The 27,227-nt window shown below is 42.5% G+C and overlaps 1 long non-coding RNA gene across 1 annotated transcript in view; it reads left to right on the top strand.

The window, feature by feature from the left end:
* The window catches only part of LOC309551436, a 439,241-nt gene extending 413,485 nt beyond the window's left edge, over positions 1-25,756 (top strand). Inside the window, exon 2 of the long non-coding RNA XR_014225081.1 lies at positions 25,597-25,756. This is a non-coding gene — a long non-coding RNA (uncharacterized lncRNA). The remainder of the gene's footprint in view (positions 1-25,596) is intronic.
* The last annotated feature ends 1,471 nt before the right edge of the window (positions 25,757-27,227 follow it).

The following is a 27,227-nucleotide window of genomic DNA, read 5'->3' on the forward strand; positions in this document are numbered from 1 at the left end:
ATCTTGGACTGTAGTGAGACTTGACTCTTGACATTCTGTTTAGCTCAAAAATCCTGTGAACAGCTCCCTCCAGCCCTTCACTGACTGAGGTAGCTCCTTGTAACTGATTGTGCTGCTGAAACTCTCAACTCTGTACACTGCACACTGCATGCTGTACACATTAACTCTTCATGGCCAAACCGCTGGCGCCCCCTTTGACACTTAAAGGTCCTCTTACTAGGCACCCCCTCTGACACTTCAGGGTCCTCTCACTAGGCACCCCCTCTGAAACATCAGGGTCCTCTCACTAGGCACCCCCTTTACCACTAACTAGCTCCGGATCCCTTGGACCTTCACCGGGGTGGTCCCCTGTCAGCTAGGCAGACCCCCAGGGGCAGTTACAGTATTCGCGAACTTGGAATCCTTTCCAAACTGGAAACTGAAACTGGGCCCCCTCAACATCGCTAGTCCTTGGCACACCAGATCCTCTCAGCAGCTCAGCTCAGCTCTCTCTGTACCCTCAGGCAAGCCGCCCAAAGCACCCGATCCTTCTGACAGGAGGAGAGACAGCTGTACCCTCCCTCCTGGGACTCTGCTTTCCACCAAAGGCGCTGTGTCATGCACTCCCCCTCAAACTTATACCCACTCCCAGAATTCTGTGTGGCAGAATCTGCCTTTCTGGGGTAGATACAGGCCTGAATGTGCCACTGATTGGGTTTCCTCCACTGCCCAATGAGAACCCTTCTCATGGAGCCAGTGGGGAGACTCCCCAGTCTCAATAGCAACACCTGGGAGACATGACAGCCCAGCTCAAATCATGGCCCTGCTGTTAGGCAGCCAAGGCCCACTATACTTTGCCTAGCACCTACCATGTAGGGTGCTACATCATAAATGCACATTTTTTTACCTACAAAAAGATTACTATTTATAATTTTTTTACAAAGGAAAATGTATCCTTCAAGGGCTGCTTCACACCAGAATTGCACAGGAACATGGCGTGTATTCCTGTGCGATTCCTGTGTGTTCCCCTGCGGTGCAATTTTTAGCCTGTTTCGATTACCATGTATTGGCACCTGCAGAAAATTGCAAAGGCTGTGCATTTTAACCACAGTGAAGGAAACCTGCAAGGAAATGCGCCTTTCCTGCACCGTGCTCTGGTGTGAACCAGCCCTTAAAAGTGTTAAGTTGTTAACTGTTATTTGATCTGGATTACGTGCTGATTTTTAACATCTGATCATTCATCTCAAAATCAAAATCAGGCTGTATGTTGCCAGTTTTTTAACTTTAGTAAATCTGTATCTGCAAAAATGCTTCTTATATCTTCCTCCTATTGAAAACTTTATACTGCATGTTTCCTTCCAAATCTTCAATTCAAAACTGGATTCAAGACCCTGCAAAATCATTTTTAGTTAAGAAATGATGCATTGCTCAGCAATGAGAAGAGAAATTTCATAAAACTAAGGATCATAGAACTGGAGAATATATACTTCGTTCTACCCTTCTTGAAAGTGCCAGACAGGACAAATTAATGATAAATTGAGATAACCATCCAGAGACAAAGTAATATGACTCTGTTATGTGTTACTCAATAAGCCTTTATGATTTATTTGATGAGACTTTTTTTTTAGAATAAAAATCTAAATTGGATTTCTAGGCATGTATTGTGCAATTTAATATTATTGGAACCCTTCATATTTTTAAGAGTGCTTCAGTTTGAAAGAGTGAGTCTTTTTCCCCCACAAATGTAAAAATGAGTAAATTGCTCTGTAATACCAGAATCCCTGATCACTTTGCAATTGAAATGCTTGCAAAAATGTGGTTGTGTAGAAATTGTTTTAAAGCTCTCGAAGGCATTTTCTTTGGCAGTCAACCATTTTTGCCCTAACTGAAAAGCCGTTGCTGGTTTTGAGCTGAGAAAAATATGCCAGCTGTTCATTTAGACTAATGTGATGACATTTAGAATGAGATTGATCTAGAACCCTTTCTAGATAGAATGTATGCAGTATGTACATGTTGCTCACTAGTTCAGGTCCTGCCTGACCAGATCATAGATAAAAGTGGCCCACAATACCTCCCTATGTTTAAATCCCTATAATGGTTACATGCAGAGCTACAGGAGCAGGTCTGCTACACCTTGTTAAAAAAAAAAAAAAAAATTGGAAGCATTCATTATAAAGAACAATTTAAAGCCCAAATCTGGGCATATCATAAAAAAATATATATATATTTGTGCCCCCTTCTCTCTACCAGAATCTATTGCTCATTTTTCCAGGGGACAATTTAACATAGAGTACTACTGCCCTTACTACATGGCTTCCTGAAACCACTCTCCTAGCCAGTCTCTAATTAGACTCGTCAGATCCCGTCCCCACCAACATCATTATATACAATGTAGGACCATGCTTTCTTCTTAATATTTATGAAGATTCTTTTTTTTTTACAATGATGTTTACTGAGCTTTGCAGATACATGTTTTGTGAGTTATCCACTGCATACTGTGCTACATTTACAGTAAGGGTTTCATAGACTTCTACAATGTTGTAAGGTATAGGTGTCTTTACTTTTTATACATTTGGAGTATCCACCGATCTGTTTTTCTATATTGCACATATGAATGTTCTTGCCACAGAATTGTTTGTACTAATGTGTTTTTTTTTTTTACTTTTTGTAAAAATAAATGATATATTTTTAAGTAGACTTTGTTTTTACTCCAATTCAATCCAATCCAAAGAGGGACTTGTCTCTATAATACACATTAAATTAGACACTCCAGGTTCTCCCCATTTCTAACATATGGTATATATTTTTCATACCTAATAGTAAATTCCTCAAATCTGTGGGAGTACATGGGTAAGGACCATTAGGGACCCAGTTTTTGCTTAATGGGTTTGTCTCTATACTTCTACAATGTTGTAAGAACCTTTCCAGTGTAGGGATTTGGTTATCAGCATACATAAACCTAGTTGTATAGGAATTGTAGTTCTCCAACTGTATGAGGTAATATTTAGATATGGTATTTCTTGTAAATGTACAGTTTGACTATGGCATTGTCTGCAAGAACAAATGGCATTAAAGTATGACAATGTGATGTTGTTCTGTAGGCCTCTTCAGTGAGCCAGCAACTACAATGTTCTATGCATGTGAGGCTTTTATCTAAAGGACCTAATGGAGAATTCCTGCAAGCTTGTAAGTAGCAGCCAATGGAGGAGGTCACTAGTTAGATTAATATTTTGGGGTGTAAATGCAGTAGGAAGGGTGAGGGGCACAGTTGGCCTTACAGTAGAACTATAGGCAAAATGTTTTTTTCTATAATTTAGTATTTAGTAATTATATAAAAAGATAATGTTACGCTGAGTAAATAGATACCCAACATGTCATGCTTGAAAATTGGGCACACTCTTGAAATGGTGACAAACATTGGTACTCAAAAATCTCTAGGTTACTAGTTTAGAGTTACAGAGGAGGGTTAAGGCTAGAATTATTATTCTCGCTCTAACAAACATGGTGATACCTTACATGTGTGGTTTGAACACCATTTACATATGTGGGCGTGACTTACATATGTGTTTGCTTCTGCACGCGAGCTCGGAGTGACGGGTGCTTTTCCTTTTTTTTTTTCTTATTTGTTTTACCTTTTACTTTTTATTTGTACACTGTCCTTTTAATGAAAAAATCTTTGATCACTTTTATTCCTATTACAAGGAATATAAACATCCCTTGTAATAGAAATAAGCAGGGCAGGTTTTCTTTAATGTGAGATCTGAGGTCAAAAATACCTCAGATCTCACATCTACACTTAAAAGCAAAAAAATAAAAAATTAAATAACATTTATTTCAGCATGAAAAAAAAAAAAATGGGCCCTTTAAGGCTGTTGGGAGGAAGCTACGTATGATGTCGCTCTGGTCCTCCAAGGCCATAGAGTCGAGTGGGGGTCATCTTGCCCTCACTGGACTTCCTGCCTAGGAGCTGAAAGGACCGGATCATTTTCCACGATACCGACGGCTCTGGTAAGCCGGGAAAATGACCGGGAAGCAGTGGGGAGGGGGGGGGGGGGTAGGAGGGAACGGGCACCTCTCCCTCCTATAAAAATGATTCCACGGTGAATCTGCCACTGGGACCACTTTTATGTGAAAGAGGACCACCTGCCTGTAAGAAAATACTGGAGTTATGGCAGGTATCTGCTGCCATAGCACCAGTATTTAACGTGAAAGTAGCGATGTAAAACTGCAGTGGGCGGGCGGTCCGGAAGTGGTTAAAGTTCATGTGCGCGCACAGGCAGGCATTCCAAAACTTTGGGTAATATAGTCTATGTGTATATATATATATATATATATATATATATATATATATATATATATATATATATACTGTGTATATGTGGTGGTACTGTGGTGGTACTCTTATATACACTTTTAATACTGTGACCTGGTCACTCCCATGGGACTCCATGTGAATTTCAGAGACAGGTGGCTATATTGAGCTATTTGTGGACTGCGATGTGCTACATGGGGAATAGCATATGCTCAAGAAGGATGTTTATGAGATTTGGATTTTTGTGTTCATTATAAATAATTATTCTCTTGTTTACTTTTTCATCATGTTTAGTGGTGTGGTCACATTTGTTCTTAAGGGATTCCTTTTTGTTTCAGGGATTAAGAATTTTATTGTGGGCACTCAGTGGTGCTCGTTCTTTTACATTTGGTTTTATTTATCTGTTTATGAATACATATATAGCACCTTCTATGCCATTAAATTAAATACTTGTTTTCACCTTTTATACATTATTGCATTTTAGTACTGCTGATCCAGTGAAAACTTTTTTTGCAGTCACTTTCTGTCCATTTGCATGCAATCAAGAAATAGCTACTTGTGATTTCTCAGGAATTGCAGGTGATGAACTATGCCCATGTAATGTGTGTTAAAGGGTAACTCCAGTCAAAAATGGCATTTTTCCTATGAATAGAATGTTAAATATACTTATATTTGATATTATTCATTTTCTGACTAGCTGCTTGTCTAGCTTAGAAAGTCTTAACTAAGCTAGACAAACAGATTCTTCCTGTTCTTCACCGACAACACTATCTCCCTTTATCTGAATTTGCTAAGCTGTCTTTAACTTCCTGAAAAGGTTGTTGGCCTTTCTTAGACAGGCATGCCTAGACCTGCCCAGCCCCATCCCCATCCCTCCTATCCTTCACAAAACATGATCTTCTCCTGTTTTCATATATTGCACCGGTCACGTGACATTTCTTCCCATTCACAGCAGCTGGATGTGTGCCACACCATGCACACAGTGCCCATTAGTGCTCATCACTGTGCCATCAGTGCTCATCACAGTGCCAAGCAGAAACAACCACGTGGTTCTTCACTGTAGAAAATCTGCAACATGTTGCACTTTAATCCATCTTACAGTTTCTAACTGTGTGTCTGTGTGTGTTTTGTGCTGCTGAAACAATGAAGAGTGGACATAAAATACTTCCAAAGCCTGCCGTCTCTCTTTCTCCCTCTCTATTGTGCTCTCTCAGGAGAGAAGGGGACATACCCAGCTTTACACTCTCTGGATCAAAGTCGCATCACAATTTGCATCAAAGTAGTGCAGGTACCTTTTCAAAGTCGCTGATTTTCAAAGTCACATAGATTGGAATGGGGCCATTGAAATCAATAGGCTGTGACTTGTAATGAGACTTTGTGTGGCCAAAGTCGCATGAAAAGTTGCACTAGGGGAAACCTAGACTTAGTGTGGTTGCCTGTACTATTATTTGATGTATAGTGATCATTGTAGACTGTGAGCTAAGACCCCAGAACACTTCCAGCTACACTGACAGTCCCCCACCCTTCCACCTGTGTCCAGCTTCCTTCTCCTATGGTAGTCTTTATTCAAAGCCCAGCACAGCTATACTGTATATGTGCACGGAAACTCTCAGCCCCCCCCCCCCCCCCTGTCCTGTGTGGATGTCTCTCTTTTTATTTCTTAATTTTCTCATGAATTAGGATGTACAATGCATCCTTACTGATTAGAGAACACTGGGCAGGAACCTATGATCAGCTCCTCCCATTCTGTATATGCCCGCTGGCTACACAGGAACAGTGCCCCTCCCTGGAAGTGATGTCACTAGATTTCAGTAACCACACCCACTTGCTGTTCTTGGACTCAGAAGGAAGAGGAATTAAAGTCATGTGACAGCATTGAAAACTGCAAAATAAAGGTAAAAAAACTGTGATTTTTTCATTTTGAGACATAAGGCTAAACTCTGCCCTCATTAATTATTGCAAGGGAGAATTTAAGGTATTAGGCTGTACTTCCACTTTAAAATGGCAACTTGTTGCATCCACTGGAAGCTTGTATGACAAATGTAATGTAGGAGCAAAACTGGGAGACAGTGACAGTGCATTGTCACCGTACCACGGAAGTGCCTAAACAAGAAGCTTCAATTCAGGATCAGCAGATAATATTTCAATAAAAGCTGTGGATTTAAAAAATAATACAAATTACTTTTGAAATGACATTAACATATTAAATCTTATATGATATTTTAGTGTGAGAGGAGAGCGTGTGTGAGCGAGCGAGTGAGTGTGTGTGATCACCCCCCCCCCCTCCTAAGAAGAGCGGCGGCGGCGGCGAGCGGTGCAAACCCCCCCCCTCCTGAGCGGCGGCGAGCGGTGCGAGAACCCCCCCCCTCTCCTGAGAAGAGCGGTGCGAGAACCCCCCCCCCTCCTGAGAAGAGCGGTGCGAGAACCCCCCTCCCCCAGAGGTGAGAGCGTGGTGTGCGGGCAGCGAGAGGTGAGGTAACCCCCCCCCCCTGCAAGGGCGGGCAGACAGAGAGAGGGCAGGGGGGCAGAGGAGACGCAAAATACCTGACCTGGACATTGGCAGGGAGAGGAGCTGAGGGATAACTGATCGGCAGGTGACAGAGGAGGGAGGCAGGAGCCTAAGCAAGTGTCAGGCTTAAAGGGACACACACAGGACTGGTGACTGAGGTTGAACACTGAGGCTCAGTGAGTACCTGGTGAGTATCCTTGCGACTGGGAGTGTCCTTGCGACTGGTGAGTATCTTACCACTGGTGAGCATCCTTGCGACTGGTGAGTATCTAGCGACTGGTGAGCATCTTACCACTGGTGAGTATCTATCGACTGGTGAGCATCCTTGCGACTGGTGAGCGTCCCTGCGACTGGTGAGTTTCCTTGCGACTGGTGAGTGTCTTTGCGACTGGGGAGTGTCCTTGCGACTGGTGAGCATCTTGCGACTGGTGAGTGTCCTTGCGACTGGTGAGCATCTTGCGACTGGTGAGCATCTTGCGACTGGTGAGTGTCCTTGCGACTGGTGAGTGTCTTTGCGACTGGTGAGTGTCCTTGCGACTGGTGAGTGTCCTTGCGACTGGTGAGCATCTTGCGTCTGGTGAGTGTCCTTGCGTCTGGCGAGTGTCCTTGCGTCTGGTGAGCGTCCTTGCGTCTGGTGAGCGTCCTTGCGACTGGTGAGCGTCCTTGCGACTGGTGAGCGTCTGTGCGACTGGTGAGCGTCCGTGCGACTGGTGAGTGTCCTTGCAACTGTGAGTGTGGTGCGACTGACTGGGCTGTGCAACTGAGTGTTGGGCAACTGAGAGTGTTGTGCGACTGACCGGCTGTGCAATTGTGAGTGTGGTGCAACTAAATCAGGCTGTGAGACTGTGAGTGTGTGCGACAGGAGTGTTGTGCGACTGACCGGGTGGTGCGACTGGGAGTGTCGTGAGACTGACCGGGCTGTGAGATTGTGAGTGTTGTGCAACTGAGTGTCAAGTGAGTGTAGCGGAACACCAGAGGGTGAGAAGGTAGCGTTAGGAAGCCAGGAAATAGCCACATAGGATAGACTTAAACTACTGAATCCCCATTAGATTAGATAGTAGGTACAATGCCCGGCGGGTTTGGAGATGCGACTCGGTGTACATCTTGTAATATGTATGCGTTCCTCAGACATGTGATCGAGGGTGAATACAAATGCGCAAAATGTAAGCACGTTGCTTCCCTGGAAGCTCAGGTCCTGAATGTAGGGAAGCAGCTGGCAACACTGAGACGAATGTCCATACCGGAGGAGAGCCAGGATCGTACCAGTCAGGTGCAGGCAGGGGTCTGCACAGAGGTGGGCGGAGTATCGGAGGTGCAGGCATCAGAGCAGAGCAGAGGGGTGACAGTTAGGAGGGGTAGAAGGGGACAAGTCAAGGAGGCTGATCCTGGGCTGGAGCACCCCAATAGATACGCCCCGTTGTGTGATGTTGGGGAAACCAGTCAGGGACCAGCATTGCTGGAGCAGAGTGACGCCCCTAGCTGCCAGGGGAAGAACTCCTCCAGTGAGGCTGGGAGAAAGGGAAAGGAAAGACAGGTGCTGGTGGTAGGGGACTCAATTATTAGAAGGACAGATAGTGTAATCTGTGACAAAGACCGTGTGCGCCGAACAGTCTGTTGTTTGCCGGGCGCTCGGGTTCGGCACATTGCGGATCGGATGGACAGATTATTGGGTGGGGCTGGGGAAGACCCAGCTGTCATGGTACATGTGGGTACCAATGACATAGGCAGAGGAAGACGGAGAGTCCTAAACGATTTCAGGGACTTAGGCGCTAAGTTGAGGACTAGGACCTCCAAGGTAGTATTTTCCGAAATACTACCTGTACCTCGAGCCACACCAGAGAGGCAGCGGGAGATTAGGGAAGTTAACGAGTGGCTGAGGAGCTGGTGTAGTAAGGAGGGTTTCGGGTTCCTGGAGAACTGGGCTGACTTCTCAGTCAGTCACCGGCTCTTTGGTAGGGACGGACTGCACCTAAATGGGGTGGGTGCAGCCGTACTGGGTGAGAGGATGGCCAAAAGGTTAGAGGGGCTTTTAAACTAGGGAATGGGGGGGAGGGTACAGATGTAAAATTAGCCAGTGGAAAGCAAGTTTCAGAGGGCAGAAATGGGGGCATTAGCGGTAGGGTGTTCGGAGCTCCTATACCCAGGGTGGGTATGGGGAAAAATCAAGAGAGCAGCCTAAAAACATCAAATGAGGATAAATGTAACCGATCAAAATTAAGAGGTTTGTATACCAATGCCAGAAGCCTGGCCAACAAGATAGGAGAATTGGAGCTGCTGATGTTTGAGGAGGACTTAGATTTTGTGGGGATAACTGAGACTTGGTTTGACAGCTCTCATGATTGGATGGCGACCATTCAGGGGTATTCCCTTTATCGCAGAGATAGAGAAGGTAAAAAAGGGGGAGGGGTATGTCTGTATATTAAGAACAGCATACAAGTAAATATGAGGGATGATATTAATAATGGAGCTATGGATGAGGCAGAATCCCTATGGGTAGAGCTTCAAAGGGATGGCACGGCGGGGAAGTTAATATTGGGCGTATGCTATAGGCCCCCCAACCAGAGGGAGGAGGGTGAGGCGGCCCTCCTTTTACAGATAGGATTGGCAGCAAGGATGGGAAATGTCATTATAATGGGGGACTTTAATTATCCAGATATAGACTGGGCAGAAGGAACCGCGCACTCAGCCAAGGCTAGGCAGTTCCTAAATGTTTTGCAGGACAATTTTATGGGTCAGATGGTGAATGCACCGACAAGAAACAATGCGGTACTTGACCTACTGATTACCAACGATACAGACCTGATCACGGATATAGAAATACGGGACAACTTAGGAAACAGTGACCATAGGTCAATAAGTTTCAGTATTAATTACAGTAATAGGAAGCAGAGGGGTAATATAAGGACACTGAATTTCAAAAGAGCCAATTTCCCTAAACTGCGCTCGCTGCTAGAAAATATCAATTGGGATAGAACCCTGGAAACAAAGAACACGGAGGAAAAATGGGAGTGCTTCAAGAGCATACTAAACAGGGGGATTGGCCAGTGCATTCCAAAGGGAAATAAATTTAAAAGAGCAAAAATAAACCCTGGATGGCTAAACTCCAACATAAAAATGTATATTAGTGCTAAAGAAAAGGCCTTCAAAAAATACAAGACTGAGGGGTCATTGGCAGCATTTAAGCATTACAAAGAGTGTAATAAGAAATGTAAAGATGAAATCAGGGCGGCTAAAATAGAACACGAGAGACATATAGCGGAGGAGAGTAAAAAGAACCCCAAGAAGTTCTTTAAGAATATAAACAGTAAGAAAGCGAGGCCAGAACACATTGGCCCCATAAAAGATGATAAAGGAAATATGGCCACTGAGGACAGAGAAAAGGCGGAAGTGTTAAATAATTTCTTCTCTTCAGTCTTCACAAAAGAATCGGGGGGCTACACGAACCCAGCTTGTAAGGCCGATAATACACCTCAGGAAGTGCCGCCATGGTTAACAGAAGATAGACTTCGAGCTAAACTAGAGAAACTTAACATAAATAAATCCCCGGGACCGGATGGCTTGCACCCGAGGGTTCTTAATGAGCTCAGCCAGGTGATTGCCAGACCATTATTCTTGATCTTTAAGGATAGTTTACAGACGGGTATGGTGCCAGCTGATTGGAAAAAAGCCAACGTGGTACCAATATTTAAGAAGGGGCCGAGATATATCCCGGGTAACTATAGGCCGGTCAGCCTAACATCTGTAGTCTGCAAAATTTTGGAGGGGATGTTAAGGGACCACATACAAGACTTTAGTAATAAAAACGGTATTATAAGTAGTAATCAGCATGGATTCATGAAAAATCGTTCTTGCCAAACCAATCTATTAACCTTCTACGATGAAGTGAGCAGCCACCTAGATAAAGGTAAGCCTGTGGATGTGGTGTATCTGGACTTTGCAAAGGCCTTTGACACCGTTCCCCACAAACGATTACTGTACAAACTAAGGAAGGTAGGTATGGACCATAAGGTGAGTACCTGGATAGAGAACTGGCTCCAGGGGAGAGTACAGAGGGTGGTGATTAATGGGGAGTACTCGGATTGGGCGGGTGTGGAAAGTGGGGTCCCCCAGGGTTCTGTCCTGGGACCAATCCTGTTTAATTTGTTCATAAACGATCTAGAGGAGGGGATATCGAGTACAATCTCAGTATTTGCAGATGATACTAAACTAGGCATGCCAATATCTTCTATGCAGGATGTGGAAACCTTGCAAGCAGACCTGAACAAAATAATGGGGTGGGCAATTACATGGCAGATGAGGTTTAATGTTGAAAAATGTAAAGTAATGCACTTGGGGGCCAGAAACCAGAAAGCAAGCTACTCACTAGGGGGGGAACCTCTGGGTGAGTCTAGGATGGAAAAGGACTTGGGGGTACTGGTAGACAACAAGCTTGGCAGTGGCATGCAATGCCAAGCCGCCGCAAGCAAAGCCAACAGAATACTGGGATGTATAAAAAAGGGGATTCACTCCAGAAATAAAGAGATTATTCTCCCACTCTACAAGACTCTGGTCCGGCCACATCTGGAGTATGCTGTCCAGTTCTGGGCACCGGTCCTCAGGAAGGATGTGCTGGAATTGGAGAAAGTCCAGAGAAGGGCAACACAAATAATTAGGGGAATGGAGGACATCAGCTATGAGGAAAGACTACAAGCACTGAACCTTTTCTCTCTGGAGAAAAGACGATTGAGGGGGGATATGATATCAATGTACAAATACTGTACTGGTGACCCGAGCATAAGGAACAAACTATTCAGAGAAAAGAGATACAATAAGACACGTGGCCACTCACTAAAACTAGAGGAAAGGCGGTTTAACCTTAAAGTGCGTAAGGGGTTCTTCACTGTAAGAGCAGTAAGGATGTGGAATTCTCTTCCACAAGCAGTCGTATCAGCAGGGAGCATCGATAGTTTCAAAAAACTAGTAGATGGACACCTTAAAGACCACAACATACAGGGGTATACAATGTACGGTTAAAAGCAAACACACACACGCATCATAGGTTGAACTGGATGGACTGATGTCTTTTTTCAACCTTACTAACTATGTAACTATAATGTAAATGGGCTTTATATTTACTATGCTGCTGTAAGGTAGTATGCCCACTTGCTGACTGCCTAACTGGGAAAATACATCATTACTTTGACATTGAATACTAGGGTTATGGCTGCAGCTAGATGCCATAACCCTGGTATAATTTTTTCCTCAGGCGCTGATCTTTCTGATAAAAGTAGTCCAAGGGGCACATTCACTGCTGGATCACTTTTAGAAGCAGCTGGACGGGTGCCCCCCCCCACTGATTTACAGTGGTTCCTGGTCTTACCTGGGTGATCTGTAGCTCCGGGAACCAATCATGTGCAGGTGGTGGTTAGGCACAGAGATGAGAGGAATAAAGATGGCCTCTGCTCATCTTGATGGCCTAGGAGGACCGGAGCATTGTCATGGCGTCACTTCTGGTTCTGGTGCTATGTAAGCAAGGCCATTTTTTTATCTTTTGCTTTTAAGTGTAGTGTCTTTTAGACCCCAGATCTCTCCATAAAGAGGACCTTAATGCTGTATTGTTAACGCAAAGGATGTTTACAGTCCTTGTAATAGCAATACATTTTGTTTAACCTCCTTAGCGGTAATCCCGAGCGTGACTCGGGGTTGGTTTTTCATATCAGGAGCGGTAACCCCGAGTCACGCTCGGGGAGGATTGCAGAGAGCGCAGCGGTGTTCTCTTACCTTATCCTGGCGATCCAGCGATGATCTCTCATTGCTGTGACCGCCAGCCAATAGTCCCGCCGCTCCTCCGTCGGTCTCCGTCGCTCTGATCACTTCCTAGTTCCGTTCCCTGCAGCAGCAATGCTGCATGGGAGCGGAACTAGGGAGGGAAATAAAAAAAAAAAAAAAAAAAAAAAAACGTTGCACAAAACACAAAACACATTTTATATTATATATATATATATATATATATATATATATATATATATATATATATACACCGGTATATATATATATATATATATATATATATATATATATATATATATGCATATATATATGTATATATATATATATATATATATATATATATATGCGCATATATATATATATATATATATATATATATACACACCGGTATGTATATATATGCGCATATATATATATATATATACACACCGGTATGTATATATGCATGCATATATATATATATATATATATATATATATATATATATATATATATATATGCACACACACATATATCTATATATAATATATAATGCATGAATTATAATCTAATCAATAATATAATTTTATTATATATATTATATATTAAATAATAAAATAATATTATTGATTCGATTATAATTCACGTGTTTGTGTTTCAAATTTATCACATCTGGGATGTCTACTAGACTCTTGTTTTGGTCAGGTTTAAGTCAGTAATTACTAAGAATTGTAGGCCTATAATACATAACGCCAAATTTCCATGAAAAGAATTGTACCGCTTTTGGTATGTAATTCCTGACATAATCATACCGCCAGGGAGGTTAAAGGTGTAAAAATAAAAAAATATAATAAAATAAATAAATAATTTTTTTTCCTAAAGCACCCCCCATCCTCGAATGCTTGCGCGCAGTGGTGAACGCATACGTAAGTCACGCCCACATATGTAAACGGTGTTCGCACCACACATGAGAGGTATCGCCAAAAACGTCTGAGCGGGAGCAATAATTCTAACACTAGAACTTCTCTGTAACTCTAAACTGCTAACCTGTAGAAAATTTGAAAAATGTTAGCTAAGGAGATTTTTAAGTACCGTAGTTTGACGCCATTTCACGAGAGCGCACAATTTTAAAGCATGCATCTATCTATTCAGTGTAACATCATCTTTTATATTTTACAAAAACATTGGGGTATATATTGTGTGTTTTTTTTTAAAATTTAATTAACTTTTTAATTTAATTTAAAAAAAAATTGCGTGTCAGAAAAAGGCCTGGTCAGCCGGTGGTATTATCTACTTTTATTTGAAGTATATTTTAGTTTGCACTTACTTGGAACTCATTGAATAGTTACCTATGCAATATACTTCTATTCTGCATACTACGTGCATCCTTTACAATCTACCACCTATGAAGTAAGCTATTGCATCATGTGGTTTACCAGTGGCAGGTAGAATTCTTTTTCTAAGGCAAAAGTACTTGTAACATCAAAGCATATTGAGACATTAGCTCTTTTCTCCATAGCTCATGACCTGAAAGCATTGCAAGGAAAATATGCTTTTTAAAAGAAAGATGTCCTAGATTGGGGATATTTTACTCCCAGTGAAATAATAGGTCTGAAAGGTAATCTAAAATTTGTATCTTTGTTACGAGTGCTTTTCTTACTGAACATTATGTACGTTGAGAGTAAAACTCCTGCTTTGAACTAACAAGGTTTGAAAGGAAAAATAAAAAAAAAAACACTTTCAAAAAGCAGCTTTTATTTGGTTAAGCTCGTTGGACTGGGAACGTAAGATTGGAGTATCCTTTAATGTGCCCCCTCCCCACTTTGAATGTAGGGCATAAAGGCCCATTTTGCAGCCCTCATAAAATTACAAAACAAACTCGGCATGGTTGTCTATTTCAGCACTAGTGATATTAAGTGAAGTAAATGCTTGTAATAGAGCCAACAGCTATTTGAAAGAAATAGCAGTCCTTTTACACCTGTCCCAGCTTTTCCATTATTTACACAGTACAATGACATATATCCATCTGCTGTTAAACTAGATAGGTAACAATAGTGTAAGGTATCATGGGAAAACCGTGCTAAAAATAAAATATTATTTTTTAAAAACTAAAAATGTGTAAAATCAAACAAATTTTATCTTTCAAAACAGCAGGTTACAGTGAGCATCATTACACTGTACATAACTTTGCAAAATCAATTGCCATAGTATTTTGTTTTACAATAGTCTTGATGGGGAACGGTGTTCTCCAATATGTGATCTGATGCCTGGGGATCATCCATACTACTGCCTTTTAACAGCCATCCTGCAGCTTTGAAAAGGTTCTTGGCACAGCAAAATGCACCCTTCCAAAGAGTTCTTACATTCTGCTAAATAGAAAGCTTGTCCAAATTACTGCATACAGCTTGGGGCCTTATCCACTATGGTACAATAACTTGTTATTTCTGAGAGCTTACACTTTCAGTCTGCCTCTATCCTATCTTAGCATGTGTCAAAGGATTTTCAAAGAAACTGAATGTATAAATCTTGACCATTTGACATGTTGTGCAGACAGAGATGTACTCATGGTAAAGTATCATATATGGCAGAACAAGTAAATTTTAAGCTCTGTGTTTTACTAAATTGTAATATAAGGTTTAAAAGCACTGGTTTCAGTAAATAGCAACCTGTTAATTACTTCAGTTTTTATGGTGAAGAAGGAAACTTTCACATTATTTGTATTAGCAGTTTAGTTTCAAAGTTTCCAAAATAGTTTGACCTCTACAGCAGAAAAGAACTGTCTAAAATATCTTCAGGTGCATGGTGGAGATAACTTTCTCAGAGCTAAGTAGTTGTGGGTTGAAATTTGATGGACTTATGTTTACATTGGATGAATGGTTCAGACCCTTATACGAGGCTGAGTAACACGAGTAACAACTTAAAGTAGGGTTCTTACTTCTCCACACATCCTGCAATCCCAATTCAGCTAAAAGGCGAGCAAATGGAGTGGGGCCAGTAGCACCCAAAGGGACAGCATTGAGAGTGAATTTATAAAGCCCCCTATCCAGCACATTATTGAAGTCCCTCAGAACCAGGATTGGCAAAATGAAACAAGGGCCCATAAATTTAGACAAAGCCTGTAGTATTGCTGGGGAGAATGGTGGCGGCACATATACCCATGCTAGTACACATTGCAAATAATTCAGTTTACACAGCAGGAAAATATACCTTCCCTGGTCATCAATCTTAGAAAGGGTCAAATGGAAGTGCACAGCATTAGAGATTAAATCACTAAATCCCCTAGAATAAGTGGAGTGGGTGGAGTGAAACTGAGTACCATACTGGCGGTGCCTCAACAGCGAGACAGTGGAGGCATGCAGGTGGGTCTCTGGCAGGCACACCCCAGCAGGAGTATGCCTCTGAAATGTAGAAAACAGTGACATGCGTTTCACACCATCACCCAGTCCCCGAACATTCCAGGTGACCACAGTACAGTAATTAGCCATAATTTGCATAGGTAATAAAAACATTAGTAGCAGGCATCGCAACATAGCACACATCTTGGGGACATGCAACACAAAAAAGAGTTGTAAAAAGGGTCTCGACGGGAAATAGAGATCCCAACATGTCGCAGTAGCAGGATGTCAATGTCCCAAGTCCCAGTGGTAGCAGTAGGCAGGTGTCCCTACCAAAGGAGTCAGTAGTCCCAAGTTCTGCAGAAAAAAGGTGTGACAAGCGGCAGCAGCAGGGATAAACAGGGAGAGCAGGCAGCCAGGTGCTCACAACAGGTGAGACACCAAAAAAGTAGAAAACAGCGCATGAAGGACAGTAATAAGGCACAGTCTGTGGCAACAAAAATAGGGAGGGGGGAAAGGGGGACCGAGCCCCGTAGTAGACGTTCACATAGAACTGGGGAACAGGGGGGCCCCCAACGTCTCAACATAGAACTTGATCCGAAGGAACTCACAGTAAGTAAAGCTCCGAGCAAAGAAAAAGCTCAACTGTAACTGACAGATACGGCTCTCCACCAAAAAAGACAGTGGTATTTGCAGGCATTTCCAGTGAAAATAAACAATCAAGCTTCCTCCTGTAAGGCAGCAAGCGGAGAGATAGTCCCTCAGGCCGGTGATGCACGTGCCCTCTCCAGGGTGAGCTCCACTCTGTCCAGCCAGCTAGAAGCAGCAAGAGGATTATCAAAGAAGGGAGTCTCATGATTTGCAACCACCCAAAGGCGGGCTGGATATAACATAGAATAATTAACTGTCATCAGTGAACTTGGCCCTGCGGCGTTGCACCTCAGCAGAAAAATCTGGATAGAAAGAGATGCGAGCATTATCCATTTTCATATGGTCACCCTTAGTGTGGGCAAGGTATAGACAGGCATCACTATCTTTGAATTTGAGAAGTTTAAACAAAAAGGGACATGGGGGCTCCGCAGGTCTTGGTGGTTTAGCAGGAACCCTGTGGGCTCTTTCGATGGCGAACATGTGAGAAAAATAATCTCTCCCAAAGGAGTTAAGCAGCCAGGTCTCCATAAAGGTGTCAGGATCCTTCCCCTCCACCTTCTCCGGAATGCCCACTGCCCTGATATTGTTACGGCGGAGTCTATTTTCCATGTCCTCCAGGCGGATAGAGTGGCCTGATGTGAGAATTTGCACCTGGTGTACATCTCGCTGTAATGGCGTCAAATCATCCTCCACAGTCCCCAACCTGTCTTCAGTGGTACAGAGAAAGAGATGTACACCGCTCAGGCAGTTTGGAACTTCACAGCCAGCCTTGGGTGCAGGACCTCAGATCACCACCGCAGACAGAATACAAGAGAAATGGCCGCACACCAGGCAATAGCTCACAATGAAAGGCTTTATTGAACAAGGATGCAAGGTACAGCAAAATGGATGTACAAATAAATATAGAAAATTTCCGCGCTAGTGTAATGAGTGGAAAAATAAAAGTATCAGCAGCCAACACAAAATCAACTAACAGTGACTCTAAAGAACAATATAACATAAAAGTGTAGCGCTAAAAGTATCAATATTCACAAAAAATGATAAAAAAGTGTCCAAATGAATGAAAACCAATATTCACAGTATTGTGTATAGAAAAGAAAGTGTCCGAATGAATAAGTCCCAAAAAAGCTGGTGTAGGGTAAAAAATAAATCCGCATGCACAATATTCCAAGGGGGGATTCTTTCCCGTGACACCAAGGGTATGTGAAGGAGGGGAACACCTCTGTGATTGGATATAGTAAGCAGCTTACCAGATTTCCGTGGCTGCTCAGATTAATGAGTCAGCCTCTCCCAGCTAATAATCAAACCACTGAAAGTCAGATGTTACGTGATTACTTTTCCAAATAGATGGAACCGCTTCTCGAGATGCGTGGAGGAATCGATATAATGAAAGGATATATGGGATTGTCACTCCTCAGTGTTTTTCATCGGTCATAAGTGAATATGTGGAGAAAAAAGTGAGGCCCATAGCGTAATCCCGTACAAACTTGTAATAATATTTATTAAAAAGACATACTCACAATGTACCAAATAATGACAGGCATATCATAGGCTGGACATGGGGTAAAGGTGCGGCGTCCCGCAAAAATCCCAGGCAGCAAACAGTGAAAGGCCGGCTAATTCCAGGGGGCGTGTGGACGTTGCGTCTGGAGTCGCCAACGTTTCGTCATCAAAAGACGTCGTCTGGGCGTGACTCCAGACGCAACTCACACGCCTATGTACCCCCGCATCTCCGCTGAGTGGCCGCGAGTCCCGCCGCTGCACATCCGCAATCGGCGGAGGTGACACACGCCAACCAATCCGCAATCAGCGGAAGTGACGTACGTCAACCAATTCGCAGTCAGCGGAAGTGACGCACGTCAGCCAATCATCTTGCACGCACGGAAGTCATGCAGCCAGACGGCGGAGGGATGTAAACAGGATATGACGAATCACTCCTCCCGTTGGTGATAATATCAAAGAAGTGAGCATTAAACAACGCCATATGAGGATGTCAACAGGGTGAACATCCAATCATAAGTGCCCGAATGTTCCCGCAAAATTGTGAAAAAACATAGAACAAAAAAGATGTTTCATGAGTCTCCTCCATTGAAAAATAGCCCAAATGTCAATTTCTATTTTGATGGAATAACATAGATGAGCGATATTAGCAGTACCCAGATTAGGAGGTCGGCTCATTGGTTGTTCACAGAAGAATGGGACAGCGGGCACTATATACAATATTACAAATGCAATACATAAAAAAATTGTATAATTTAAATAATCTCATAATAAGTTGTTATAATGAGACTTCTGGGCAATGTGTCATTTCATCTTGCTGTGCAATATACAAAACGCCATCTAGTGGTCAAACAGTGTAGCCTTTAAACACCTATAAAATATATATGTGAAACACATAAAAACATATGGAAAGTGAAATAAAAAATAAAAATGAAAAACTTAAAAATGTTCATTTTGTAATATGAACATATATGTGAATGACCCCATATACTTAAATAAGAAAAAATTAAATATAAAAAATTTGTGAATGCAAAAAAATTTCACAGAGATCAGTGACGATCACACTCAAACATATAAAGTGCTAAGTGAAGATATGATCATTGACGGTCATATCTGAATCAATAAAGTGCTTATTACAAAAAAAATTGGGCAGCAAGATGTACACCACAGCAGATGTAATACACAGACACATTACCTCAAAAACCTCCCAATAAAAAACATCATACATAAAGGAGAATTAAAAGAATTTAAAAAGATAAAATGTGTTAAAATCAGCTATTAATAATAAAAGCATTTACATCCCATTCCACATTTAACCCATAGGGAGTATAAGTTTTGAGAATATAGATCCAGCGAGTCTCCATTTTTGATATTTCTCGTCTTACATTGGATCCCCTCCAATGAGGTGAGAACTTATCTATCCCTATAAACAGTGTGTTTTTAGGGTTATTGTGATGACACTGGTCATAGTGTTTTGACACACTGTGGCCTGGAAAGCCCTTCCTAATATTGCCTGCATGTTCCCCCAACCTGATCTGCAATTTCCTCGTCGTGCGGCCCACGTATTGTTGCCCGCACTTGCATTGAAGCATATATACAACATTGGTGGATGAGCAGGTGATAAGTGAATCAATCTTGTACTCTCGTCCAGTTGCAGAGGATACAAATTTCTCGATTTTCCTTCCCTTAAAGGAATTGAGAGAGCAAATTTTGCATCTATGGCATGGGTAAAAGCCTTTAAAATCACCAAAGAAAGTGGGTTGGATGGGTCTTTCGATAACATTTTGGGCTATTTTGTGTCTCAAGGAAGGGACACCCCTAAAAATGATTTTGGGATGCTCGGATAACATAGGGCCCAGAATCCGGTCATTTTTTAAAACCGGCCAGTGTTTTTTAATAATTTTCTTAATTAGAAAATGTTGGGTCGAGTAGGAAGTAACAAACGAGTTTTTAAAACCTTCATTGTCGTTTCCCTTCAACCTTGGGCGTAATAAGGACGACCTGTCTACGGCTACTATATCTTTGATGGTGACATCCAGTTGATTGGCATCATACCCTTTTTCTATGAATTTAGCCTTAAGGGTATTAGCCTGTAGTAAGAAGTCCTCCTGTCGGGTACAGTTTCTGCGTAACCGCAGAAACTGACCTTTTGGGACAGCATTGAGCCATGATTGGTGATGACAGCTATCACGTGGAATGAAGCTGTTCCGATCTGTTTTCTTGAAATGAGTGGTAGTTATGATTTTGTCACCCTGTACTACCAAATTCAAATCAAGAAAAGTGATGTCAGTAGAGCTACTGGTGTGATCCAGTTTAATACCTCTGTTATTAATATTTAAATGAGAGATAAAGGAGTCAAGCGAAGGGGCACTGCCATCCCATAGGAGGAGGATGTCGTCGATGTACCTCCGCCACAAAATTAATTGCGGCGGTCGGTTAGTAAGGACGACATCCTCCTCCCACTTGGCCATGAAAAGATTGGCCAAGCTGGGGGCAAATTTTGCTCCCATCGCGACTCCTCTATTCTGTAAATAGAAGGTGTTATTAAACCAAAAGAGGTTATGTGACATAGCAAATTTAATGATGTCTATTATAAAACTCTTTTGTTCCTGAAGTAAAGGGCTCCAAAGGTCTAAGTAATATCGTACAACTTCTAGTCCCTGTTCATGGTCTATTACGGTGTACAGCGACTCTACGTTAGCTGTAGCCATAATATATCCTTCTTTCCAGGAGACGTCTTGCAGGATATTTAAGACATGGGTAGTGTCTTTAAGGTAAGATGGAATTTGTTTAACTAAAGGCTGCAAGAACTCGTCCACATATTTGCCTATCCGGGAGCACAGGGAGTCGATCCCACTAATTATGGGGCGTCCTGGGGGCTTTACGGGATTCTTGTGCACCTTAGGTAAAAAATAATAATGGGCAAACGAGGAGCCGAGGGGATTAAAAATTATTTCTCCTTTTTACTTAAAATTCCCTCCTCATGTGCTTTATTCACCAAAGATTGTAATTCTTTTTTATATCTCAAGGTAGGGTTGGAGGCAAGGACCTTATAAGTGTCTCTATCATTTAAGATATTTCTCATCTCAGATATATAGTCCTCTTTGTCCAAAACGACTATGCCGCCCTCCTTGTCAGCGGGGCGGATGACAATATCTTTATTGTCACAGAGGTTTTGAAGTCCTATGTGGAATTCATCCTTATTAGGAGGTTTTTTTACTCTGATGTTTTCTATATCTTTAGAGACCAGGTCTTTGAAGACCTGGACTGAGGGGGCAATTTTTCCAGGGGGATTGAACAAGGAAGCGTTGGCCAGGGATGTATGAACATACCTATGGTCAGTATTGTTTATAGTGCGGGTGGGGTTAGAGATAATATATCTCTGAATGTTCAGTTTTCTGACATATTTTTGCACATCCATAAAGACGCCAAATTTATTTAGCGCCTTAGGGGGTGCAAATTTTAGTCCGCGATGGAGGACAGCTTTCTCATTATCAGAGAACTGAGCCTTAGACAAGTTGAATATACCCGGATCTTTTATACTCTCCTTCTTTTTCTTCCTTGTCCGCCTCCCCCCTCTGGTCCCTCTCTTTGATCTATATGTCTCTTGTTTCCACCTCCCCTGTGAAAATCCCCTTGTTGATAGTTATCTTCTCGTGGAAACTCAAAGGACGAATAATTAGAACGGGGAGTATTTCTGGGTGGGTAATACCCATTGGAAGGTCTTCTGTCTAACCACCCATTGTTGGGGGTCTCACTGGGATGGCAGGTAATAATCCTTTCTCCAGTATTAACAGGAGAATCCCAACCTCCATTTTCCAACGGGGTAAACCGATTATGGAGGGGAATCTCAGACCTCCTAGGTGTTATATAATCTGCATTGGACCCTCTGTAGTCGTTGTTATTACTATTACCCTCCCTATTATAAGGTGTGTTTCTGGGTGTTGCAAAGTCCCCATTAGGTATCATCCATTTTGCTGTACCTTCCGTCCTTGTTCAATAAAGCCTTTCATCGTGAGGTATTGCCTGGTGTGCGGCCATTTCTCTTGTATCCTGTCTTCAATGGCAGCTGTGCGGTCCCGCAGGTTTTGCATTTCTTGCCTCACCAAGTTCACCTCCATTTTCACCCCCTTAAGCTCAGAAGTAAGGACATGAATAGCCTTATTACAGAACGTGACAACAACATAGATATCCCGCAATGTAGGTTTCCGGGGAGCCCTCATCTTGAGCACTCTGGTCTGTGGCAGGCACAGGGAGAGGGGTAGTACTCACAGCGTCCCAGGATGAAGTAGAGGTCGCGTCCGTAGGCCAGGAGTCCTCTGCATCAGCAGGCAGAGTGCCAAGACCGTCAGGGCCAGAGGTGGACTTAATCAAGGTCTTCTTGGCAGAAGACTTGGCAAAGAGCTTCATCGTGGCCTCCCTGGCCTGCGTGGTCTGTAGGCCCCGGGGTCTCCCTGCCTCTTCTGGACATTGCACTGACCGTGGAAATCAAGCCGGTAGGTAAGTATCACCTTCAGTAGAGTGAGGAGGTAAGTTTAGAAGACTGATGGCAGCGGATTCTGCAAATGTCAGAATAAGTATCAGGATCGATGGAGGAGAGAGCTCTCAGTGTGTCCATCTACATCGGCTGCAAGGCACGCCCCCTGGATGAATGTTTAAAAATATGTCATGCAGCAAGAATGCCACTCAGTCTGGGTGATATCATATGAGGCTGTAGTGAGATTTCAATGACTACTCCTCACTTGTGGACTTATGCAGATGTCATTACTCTACCATTGATACATACAAGAAATTTCTTGCAAATATTTATAAAACACAACTAGTGCGACTAGGCGCCAAGGAAGATTGGTGACAGGTTTAAATAACAATTTGCCCGTAGCTACAAAAGAGAGTGACTGTTTGCAATTTATGACTGTGAAGAAACGGTTGATGTCTGTTTACAGCACAATGATTAATACATAAGAAACAAATATGCTTTATACTGTATTCATTCTCTGGACTGAATGATAATTCTACTTTTTTGCAGTGAATGCAGATACTTTAAAATGGCTTTTTCAGCTTTGCAAAGGGAAATGGCTAATATATGCGATAAGCCACAGTATTTAGGCTAGTGATCTACTTCACAGGAGGACCAGACTTGTGTTCTCACCACCCACCTATATCTACATTGCACCTACTGTGGATGTTTTTCATCTCTGCATTCCCCTCTATACTGTATGATGGTGTCTCGTGAATACTGGACACACATTTATATATTGTATTATGAGTTACAGCTGGCTCGGTGGGATGTGTTTCAATGGGACTTGTTTATACAATGGGATTGTATATTCTATATGTTTATGTAATAAAGAGTTGTAATTCACCATATAGCTGTGTTCTAATATTAACTTTTTTGATGTTTAGTTATATTTATACAGTGTTTGGTGGAGTGTTGGCAATTTTTGGTCCCAGTTTTGAAGTCACCGTGGACAGAGTTAAGGGGTTGGTAGATCTTTTAGGTTCCAGTTAATCTGGTTGTGTGAGTTTTCTCTTTTTTTTTTTTTAACCCTAAGCTCTGCTGTACTGCAAAAGGCTGATACCAAATCAAACTCAGGTACTTGCTTTACTGTATTCTACTGTCCAAATAATAGCCTGCTCAGCAAAGATGTTCAACTCTAGCCCAGATTTATTGGGATGACTGCACACCACTCACTCCCGCCCAAAGCCAAATAATGGGGCTCCACATGATAAGGCCCTGCTGTGGGTGAAATGTGTTGTGGGCATGGCTTTGAGCGAGGGTGAGCAGAATGCTGTCATTGCAATAATGGATGTGAAGACACCTACGGATACTTACGTTTATTGAACTACATTATACTAGGTGTAGGTATTGAATTGAAAAGCCTAATGAGAGCAGACATACTATTGATATGGGTTTCTGGAAATGCCTGCACACCCTTTCTCTCTCAGCATGCTATGAAATAAGAGTGACATTTGGCCACGTTTATTTAACTGTGTAGTGCTCACTTCAAACATCCATTCATGTACTTTAAAGAAACACGCAAAGTTGAATATTTTTGGGTATTTAAAAATTGAATGTATTACAGCTCACCACACCTTAGATGGAGCGTCTGCAGTCGTTTTTATTTTTTTCAAGGTGTTTTTCTTTACCTGGTATTTCTGAAATAGCACGCTTACTGTCCTAGGTTGGTTTACTTACTCCACAGTATCAAGGAAGGGAGCCATGGTTGTCACATAGACTAGACTTCAGACATGTCTTCCTTTAATCCACATACATTCATGCATGGGGTATGGGTTGATTAGTAGTTTAGAGAACAGTATAACCATACAAGTTGTGGTGAGAAGGGCCCAAAGCCATAAGAAAGCTCCCATTCTAATCAGTGTGTAGCACAGTAAAGTCATAGTAAAATAGAACATATATTCCATCACATATCCCAAAAATAAGGGGATAATTCCTAGTTTCAAGCCTGTGGGCAGACCAATGAAATTTACGTCCCATTGGCCAGATGCACATTCAAAACCACTGGTGTTTAGTTCAGATATAGCCCAATATTATAGAACCGTACATTTCAATCTGCAACTGCATTAACCTGAAAAAGCTGTATGCAGTTTTATGTGGATTCAGAATGTTTATTGGGCCAACAGGGCACAAATAATGATTAGCATGGCTCACCCACTGCTCTGAAATAAATGAGGTATAATCCTCTTATTTTTGTGATATGTTTTTGTTTTAAGAAGGCTATACTATGCTAGAAGGAAGACAATGTTCAGTTGAGCTCCAAGGAAATGGCAAGGGCACCGCTTTTCTGGCAAAATCAACAGACATTTTGTTTACTTACTGAAAATGGTCTAAGCCTGAAAAATGAAAAGAAATGCATCCAACACATCTAAGATCTAGTAAATTGCAATATAGTAAAATGTGTCTGTAGGTTTAGATATTCTTGAGCAGTTGTTGAAGTAAAACTCCAGCAAAATAATTTCTTTTTCGTTTTGGATAAAGCAGAAAGTGGAGTTATAACATCTGTCGTGTTTTTATTGCTGCTCAAGTCACTGTTGGGGAGATTATCCCTAATTTACCCACCTTGATAAATGCAATTGGGACAGAAAAAAAAAAATACTGTACAAAATTTTATTTCGTTTTTACCAAAACAGTGTAACTGAAAGGTGAAATTTCCCCTTAATCTGGGAAAATTTCCATCTACTTTCTGTGGTATATTTGGAACATTAATCACTTGCCAACTGCCAACAGTAATATTACTGCAGCAGTGCGACTCCCCTGCGTCCAGTCACGTAGTTCTACGTGACTGAAGTGCATGTGATTCCGGCGGCGCGCGGGAGCCGGGCCACGGGAGGAGAGGCGATTGCCGCCTTCCTCCCCCGATCGTCCGGGAAACGGAGAGAAGACCCGCCTGCTTTTGTAAAGCTTGTCTTCTCTCAGACAGACAGGGACAGATCATCAGTTTCAGCTAAGCTAAAACTGCGATATGTCTGTGTCTGTCACAGAACCCCCCCACACACAGTTAGTAAGCATATAGGCATACATTAACCAATTTGATCACCCACAGGGTTAGCCCCTTCCCTGCCAATGGCATTATTGCAGTAACAGTGCATATTTTTAGCACTGATTACTGTAGTAATGTCACTGGTACCCCCAAAAGTGTCAAGAATGTCAGTTAGGGGTTCGATCTGTCCGCTGCAATGTCGCAGTCCCGCAAAAAATCGCAGATCGCCGCTATTACTATTAAAAAAAAAAAACAATAAAAATGACATAAATCCTTCTCGTAGTTAGTAGATGCGATAACTTTTGCGCAAACCAATCAAAATACGCTTATTGCAATTTTTTTACCAACAATATGTAGCAGAAAATAAATTGGCCTGAAATGTTAAAAAATTTTGATTTTTAAAATTTTTTGGGGGGGAATGTCCTATAGCAGAATGTGAAAAACATTGTTTTTTTTCACAATTGTCGCTCTTTTTTTGTTTATAGCGCAAAAAATAAAAATCGCACAGGTGATCAAATACCACCAAAAGAAAGCTCTCTTTGTGGGAAAAAAAGGGCATACATTTTGTTTGGGTACAGTGTTGCACAACTATGCAATTGTTCGTTAAATTAACGCAGTGCAGAATCACAAAATAGGGCCTGGTAAGGAAGGAGTAAAACCTTCCGGGGCTGAAGTGGTTATTTGAGCAGCAATCTCCCCAAGCAATGGGGCAACAATGGCTGTGACAGGGATTCTAACTCTCACCTTCTTTATTAAAACAAAGCATAACAAAAAAAGCATATGGCCAGACCACTGCTTTAACGTTACCTCAGGGGTGGAACTACCTGGGTTGCAAAGGTCACACTTGCGACGGGCTGGGGGCCCCAAGAGCCCAGTCTGCGGCTCCCTGTCAGTGTAGCTGGTTGCAGTTGTAAGCAGAGAGTGTCTATTAAACTCTCTCTTACACTGCCCAGACCCAGCACTGACAGCCTGCACCCCCCCTCTCTGCACGGATGGGAGAGGAGAGGGAAAAAGTGGATCTGCTCCTCCTCCCCCTGTTCCTCTCCTCCTATGTATAACTGCAGCCCTGACCACACTCCAAACCCAGGCAGCACTATGCTCAGAAAGGGGATGAGTTGGCAGGAAAGCCCAGCAGCCGGCAGCTACTGTACATAGTGGAGGAACTATGCATGCGTGGAGACTGCTTAAGCCTCCTTCCTGGCATGAATGAACTCACCTTCTATGGTGACTAAAATGTCCACCTCCCTCCCTTCTCTCTCTTGCCTCTACACTAATGTATGGGGACTCAGATGTAAGGAGTCCCCAGTGGACTCTGATGTAAATGGGGGCTTTGGTAAGAAGAAACCCCCTTACATTAGAGTTTGCCTGTACACCAGAGTCCACAGCATTTCCCCTTACATTAGAGCTCCCCTTAAATCATGGTTTTCCAGAGCACCCCTTACTTCACAGCTCCCTTTTAAATAGTGTACAGAGCTCCCCCTTACAGTGAAATTCTGCAGACTCTGATGTAAGGGTGGGCTCTAATGTAAGGGAGAACACTGTGAATTGTGGTGTAAAGGGGGTCTCTGATGTTAGGGGGGCTCTGGGAGCCCTGATAAAAGGGGGATGCTGGGAACTGTGATTTAAGTTGGGTTAACAGAGACCCCCTTATATGAGAGTTACACTTTACACCAGAGTCTGCAGTGTTCCCCCTT

Source organism: Pelophylax lessonae (assembly GCF_965119305.1).
Source record: "Pelophylax lessonae genome assembly, chromosome: 3".
NCBI lineage: Eukaryota > Metazoa > Chordata > Amphibia > Anura > Ranidae > Pelophylax > Pelophylax lessonae.